Source organism: Zea mays, chromosome 8, assembly GCF_902167145.1.
Source record: "Zea mays cultivar B73 chromosome 8, Zm-B73-REFERENCE-NAM-5.0, whole genome shotgun sequence".
NCBI classification, from domain to species: domain Eukaryota; kingdom Viridiplantae; phylum Streptophyta; class Magnoliopsida; order Poales; family Poaceae; genus Zea; species Zea mays.
The window spans coordinates 171,245,823-171,253,085 of NC_050103.1; positions in this window are offsets into that span (position 1 = coordinate 171,245,823).

Consider the following 7,263-nt stretch of genomic DNA (forward strand, 5'->3'; position numbering starts at 1 on the left):
TGAAGCCCCTCAATTTAGCTCTAGGATCAAGAATGAATGCAAATGAATATAGAAGTGGAATATCCCTCCAGTACTTAAGGAACTTAGTTTGCATAGGAAAGACAACAGTTCCAAGCAATCTATCATGTTCATATGAATTTAGATGTTTAGCAATCTGAATTATATGATGCATCATCAATGAAGATGTTGGATAGTAGACACCAGATAGAACACAGGTTGAGTCATAAAATAGTTCAAGGAATACCAGGATTTTTTCAGCAACATACCAGTGATCATCAGACAAAAGCAAAGGTTCACCTACAGCTCTAGGGTAGTGAGTTTGAATGAACACATCAAATGTGTTCCTGTAAGGCAGTAGATGCTTAAGCATAAGGTAAGTGGAGTTCCACCTTACCTCCATATCCAATCCAAACTTACGAGGACGTGTATTCATAGCAATGCAATATGATTTGTATAAAGCAATGCGTTGATTAGAAGAGTTCAAAAATGATATAGCAGTTCTAAATGATTCTAGATAAGGTTGAATCCTTTTTAAACCAGACTTAACAATCAAATTCAGAATATGACATGCACACCTTTGATGCAAAAAAACATCCCCAACATAACCACTAAGTAGAGGAGTAAGTCTCCCCATAGCAGATGTATTAGCAGAAGCATTGTCCAGGGTTACAGAAAAGGTTTTATCATTAAGACCATATTCTTTTAACACCTCAAATATTCTCTCAGATATGTTTTCACCACTATGTGAGACATCAATCAGCCTTAGTCCTATTATCCTTTTTTCCAATTCCCATGCAGAATTAACATAATGTACAACAACACTCAAGTAATCCTCTTTAGCATTCCCAGACCATATATCAGATGTCACAGCAACAGAAGAAACAGAATTTGTAAATGTTTCAAGAAGCTTAGCACGTGAATCATTGTAATACTTTTTAATATCTCTAGTGGTTGTTTGCCTAGAGACAGCAGAAAATCTAGGATTATGAGCCTTTTTAATGTACTCTTCAAAAGCAGATGATTCAGCCAAGCAAATAGGTAGATCAAGCCTACTTATCAAACGACACATCTCAGACCTAGCAACATCAGCATTGTACTCCCACAATCTAGCACTACCATCAGGATTAAACTGGAGCAGGGACTGGGCAAAGGCATTTCTGCCATGCTTCAGTTTGCATGCAGTTCTATGCCTATTAAGATGACCAGTGCCACCAGAAGATTTAGCAGACAAAACACACTTGCAAACTTTGCACTTAGCCTGACACCTGACCCTCACACCATCAACAACCTTATATATTTTGTCAAAGTCATTCCAAACATCAGATGTGGAAGCTCTATTTCTTACCCGAGAACTAGTAGGTGTGTCTGCCTCAACATCGGCCACAACAGTGTCAGGATCTATGTTGATGGGCTCCACCGCCGTTGAAGGAACAGCAGCCTCACTGCCACCAGTTTGGGCAGGCACGCTGTCGTCGTCGGCCATCAAGCACAGATCACAGAGCACAGGCCACCAGATTAAGAACTTACCAAAGCCGGAGCACCAGATCGGTCCCTCACGGCTAAAATCATAGAACAATAGAGTAGATTAGGGTTTGAACCAACATAGATCACAAATACAAGCACTGGATTAAGGACTTACCAGAGCCGGAGCACCAGATCGGTTCCTCACGGCTAAAATCACAGAACAATAGAGTAGATTAGGGTTTGAACCAACACAGCTCACAAATACAAGCACTGGATTAAGGACTTACCAGAGCCGGAGCACTAGATCGGTTCCACACGGGCGGCTCAACTCACAGAACACAAGGTAAAGTATAGTAGATTAGGGTTTGAACCAACACAGATCAGAAATACAAGCACTGGATTAAGCACTTACCAAACCCGGAGCCCCAGATCGGTTCCTCACGGCGGCTACAATCAGAGAAGGTAATATAGTAGATTAGGGTTTAGGGTTGGTACACAGATCACAAGAACAAGAACCGGTTACGATACACAGATCACAAGAACAAGCACCAGATTAAGAACATACCAGAGCCGGAGCACCAGATCGGTCCCTCACGGGCGGCTAAAATCACAGAACACAAGGTAGTAGAGTACATTAGGGTTTAGGGTTCGAACACAGATCACAAACATAGATCACAAGAACAGATCACAAGAGTAGCTTACCAAAGTCGGAGCACCAGATCGATCCCTCACGGGTACAATCACAGAGCAAGAAGGCAGTAGAGTAGATTAGGGTTCGGGGTTCGAGCACAGATCACAAGCACAGATCACAAGAACAAGCACTAGATTAGGAAGTCTCAACCTCGTCGGACCGTATCGGAGTCGGACCGTGAGGTGGAGCGGCGGAGTCGGACGGTGAGGAGGCGGCGGAGTCAAATCGCCCCCAAATCGCCAGGAGACGAAGAGACCAAGGCGAGACCGCGAGAGACAATGGTGAGGACTGAGGAGGAGCGGTGGAGCACCGTACCGGAGTCGGACCGTGAGGTGGAGCGACGGAGTCGGACGGTGAGGCGGCGGCGGAGTCTGAATCGCCCCCAAATCGCCAGGAGACGAAGAGACCGAGGGCGAGATCGCGAGAGACAACGGGCGAGGCGAGAGAGTGAGAGTGTCTGACGAGGCGAGCCCAGAGGAGAGGGGGGACAGGATATTTGTGTATCCTATAGCCGTGCCTAACCGTGCCTGGGACTTAATCGTGTCGTGCCCGTGCCGGCCCAGCGTGCCTGGCGCTCGGCCCAGGCACGGCACTACCTGTCGGGCCGTGCCGGCACGGGCCCGGTACCAACCGTGCCGTGCCCAGGCACTACGGGCCATGCCATGCCCAGGGCCGGCCCGATTAGCCCGGCACGGCTGGCCATCTATAGCGGTCAATTCCAGACCGCCACTCCCCTGTTTGTCAGTTGTGACCGGCCGATGATCGCCACACTTCCCATTTTTCTAATCTATTTGATCCTTCATCAGCCATCACACGCATTGGCGGTCTTAAGATTTTAGGGGTCTGGAACAAGGTTTCAAATAGAGAACCTTCAAATTATTTTTAATATATAAACATTACTAATTAAACAATCGGAATACATTTTAAAATATCCATATCAAATAAAAAGCTATATATTATATTATCCTCTTAAAATTTTCTTCTAGCATATTTAGATATTCGTTACTTTGTTGATGGACTATTTGATCATATGACTAGAATTGGGCCCTATAGATTCGGGTGCCTAGGACGACCGTCCCTCTACCCTACCCTCAGGGCCGCCACTAGTGTGTCGAGCCCTATCGACAGATGGCCTTTTACCGCGAAGCCCTGTATGTTTTGACCTTCGATTAGTTGGTCAATGGACTGGAACTCCTAGTAATATCATGTAAGGCTAAGCCTTCCCTTTGACATTTAGGAATTTATATATCTTTTCTACATAGTTGCAATTCCAGACTAGAACATTAGCTTATTTGTCACATATGTTTATTCTTTTGTTGTATTTTGTATTATCTCATTTTTTAGACACATGCACAAGATCCATGCTGGACATGTGTGATATCCTGCTCCTGGGATGGTGATATCATGGCCCAAGGCTTAATATAATGAGTATTCATACTAACAAGGTGCATCTTCTTTTTCGGAAGCCTATCTTGAAAGAACCTCCAAGTTAAGTGTGCTTGGCTTGGAGCAATTTGAGATGGGTGACCGACCGGGAAGTTTTTCTCAAGTGCTCATAAGTGAGGACAAAGTGTGCACAAAAGACCTGTGTTAGTCTGTGGGGACAATATATGATCATATAGATCTGTCAGGAGTAAGTATCGTCGGTCCATGGATTGGACGGGGTGTTACAACATGTGTGGTTATACTTATCCAAACGGGTCAGCCCGGCGGACGACATGCGACCCGGCACTATAGAGGCACGACACGAGCACGGCTGGCCCGGCACGGGCACATTGACGTGCTTGGGCAGGCAAGCCGGCCCACAGTACAGGCACGGTGCCGGCGCGGTTAAGGGGGTGGCCCGATAACAGCCCGCTCCCGCATACACCGCGCGCGCGGCCGCCACCCCCACCCGAAACCTAAACCTAATCCCCTCTCCTCTCGGCTCTCGCGTCTCTCCCACGCTGCAGCTCTCGGGTCTCGTTGTCTCGGCCTCCGCCTCTCCCTCGTTCGCCCCCTCTGCTCAACGGCTTCGCCCCCAATCTGAGGCATACGCCGGCAAGCCAGTGCCAATCGTCGACAGATCCGACGTTCTGGTGGCTGGTGCTCTCGGGTCTTGGCCTCCGCCTCTCCCTCGTCTTCTCCTCTCTGCTCGACGGCTCCGCCTCCAATCCGAGGCATACTCCGGCGAGCCTATGCCAGCCGTCGATGGATCTGATGCTCTAGCGACAGGTGCTCTAATCCTCCTCTCCTATCCCTCTGGTGACCCTCTCCATAACCCTAAATCTCGATCTAGTCGCTCTAGTGTCTGTGTCTCCTCTCCTCTCGTTGCCTCGTCGGTAGATCTAGTGCTCCGGCGTGCAGGTATGAATCCCTAAACCCTAATCCTCGATTTCATATGTTGTTCTTTGATTCTTCATTTCTCACTGATCCCTCCCCTCTCTTCCTGTCTTGCACCTTGTGAAGGACGCCGGCCACCGGGTTGGTGCCGCTCGTCGTGAGGAGCCGGAGACGTCGACGAGGTGACGGGTTGGCCGGCTAACGTTTGGTGCATTGTGGCCTTGTTCCTGGTTCGATGTCATCCATTAGAGACGTCTAGGAGCTAGACCCAATCGCCGAGGACGAGGAGGGGAGGCTAGAAGACAAGAATGAGGCTAAGGATGCCCTCCAGTTCCTCGTCGGTGGTGCTGGTGTCGTTGAGGCGGGTACCGCCACTAGATCCACGCCGACGAGCCCCACAGTCAAGGCGAGTAGTGGCTCTGGATCCCGCCCCAACCCAGCCACCCGTTCGAGGAGGAGGCGACCGACGTCCAAAGTCTGGCTAGACTTTGAAGAAGTGAGTGCCATGGAGGGAGGTAAGGAGGTAAGAATCGCTATCATTTTCCATTTCTGCAAGCAAAGTTTATCTGCTAAGTCTTCTTCTAGTATTGGGCACTTGATCAGACACTCGATGCATTGCTTAGCTAAGAAAGAAAAGGAGAAAGCTAGCACTGTCCAGTATGTTCTTAGATTTAATACTGATGGTTCTGTTGTTACATGGGAGTACTCTGCTAGTGTTGTACAATCTGAGCTTTGTCGTTTGATTGCTAGATTAGATTTGCCTATTTCATTTGGTGAATATGATGCTTTCCAGGAATACATTACTCGTGCTCATAATCCTAGGTTCATTAAGTCATCTAGGCAAACAACTGCAAGGGATTTAATTAGACTCTTTAATGTCCATGCTGGACAACTAATTGAGGTCTTAAAATCTGTATCCTCTGTTGCTTTAACCTCTGATATTTGCTCTCACAAGGCCAAAGAGGATTACATCAGTGTAGTTGCTCATTTTGTTATTTGTGACTGGTGTTTAAAAAAGAGGTTGCTTGGTTTAAGACCTATATAATAAGGGCTATGTACAACTACCGCCGGGGCCGGGCCCCGAAAGATGGTACCGGGCACTTGTAAGTGCCACCCAGATACCTAGGCTGAAGAGATCTGGTGCTGCCACGTGTGCGGACTGAAAGGGAATTAGGCTTACACCTAGTCCCTAATTAATTATGGTGGTTGAATTGCCCAACACAAATATTTGGACTAACTAGTTTGCTCTAGTGTATAAGTTATACAGGTGCCAAAGGTTCACACTTAGCCAATAAAAAGACCAAGTATTGGGTTCAACAAAAGAGCAAAGGGACAACCGAAGGCACCTCTGGTCTAGCGCACCGGACTATCCGGTGTGCCACTGGACATGTCCGGTGCACCAGAGGACTCAAACTTCAAACTCGTCACCTTCGGGAAATTCCAGAGGCGACTCCGCTATAATTCACCGGACTGTCCGGTGTACACCGGACATGTCCGGTGCTCCAAGGAAGAGCGGCCTCCGGAACTTGCCAGCCTCGGGATTTCACTTCAGCCGCTCCGCTATAATTCACCGGACTGTCCGGTGTAACAGCGGGGCAACGGCTATTTCGGCGCCAACGGCTACCTGCGACGCATTAAATGCGCGCGGTGCGCGCAGAGGTCAGGCACGCCCATGCTGGCGCATCGGACAATCTACAGTGCATGTCCGGTGCGCCACCGGACATCCAGGCGGGCCCAGAAGTCAGAGCTCCAACGGTCGGAACCCAACGGCTTTGGTGACGTGGCTGTCGCACCGGACATGTCCGGTGTGCACCGGACTGTCCGGTGCGCCATCGAACAGACAGCCTCACCAAACGGCTAGTTTGGTGGTTGGGGCTATAAATACCCCCAACCACCCCACATTCAAGTCATCCAAGTTTTCCACTTCCCAACTACTTACAAGAGCTCTAGCATTCAATTCTAGACACACCAAAGAGATCAAATCCTCTCCAAATTACACACAACGCCCTAGTGATTAGAGAGAGATTAGCATGTGTTCTTTCGAGCTCTTGCGCTTGGATTGCTTTCTTCTTTCTTGATTCCTTCTTACGATCAAAACTCACATGTAATTGAGGCAAGAGACACCAATCTTGTGGTGGTCCTTGTAGGAACTTTGTGTTCCAAGTGATTGAGAAGAGAAAGCTCACTCGGTCCGAGTGATCGTTTGAGAGAGGGTAAGGGTTGAAAGAGACCCGGCCTTTGTGGCCTCCTCAACGGGGAGTAGGTTTGAGAGAACCGAACCTCGGTAAAACAAATCCGCGTGTCTCACTTCATTATTCGCTTGCGATTTGTTTTGCACCCTCTCTCGCGGACTCTATTATATTTCTAACGCTAACCCGACTTGTAGTTGTGTTTATTTTTGAGAATTTCAGTTTCGCCCTATTCACCCCCCCCCCCCTAGGTGACTTTCAATTGGTATCAGAACACGGTACTTCATTAGAGCCTAACCGCTCGAAGTGATGTCGGGAGATCACACCAAGAGGGAGATGGAGACCGGCGACAAGCCCACTACGAGCCACGGGAGCACTTCATCGGAAGAGTCCCGCACCAAGAGGAAGGAGAAGAAGAAGGACTCCTCCAAACGGAAGGAGAAAAGATCTTCTTCTCACCACAAAGAGAAGAAGGAAAAATCTTCTTCCCACAAGTCGCATCGGAAAGGCGACAAGCACAAGAGGATGAGGAAAGTGGTCTACTACGAGACCGATACTTCATCAACATCGACCTCCGACTCCGATGCGCCGTCCATA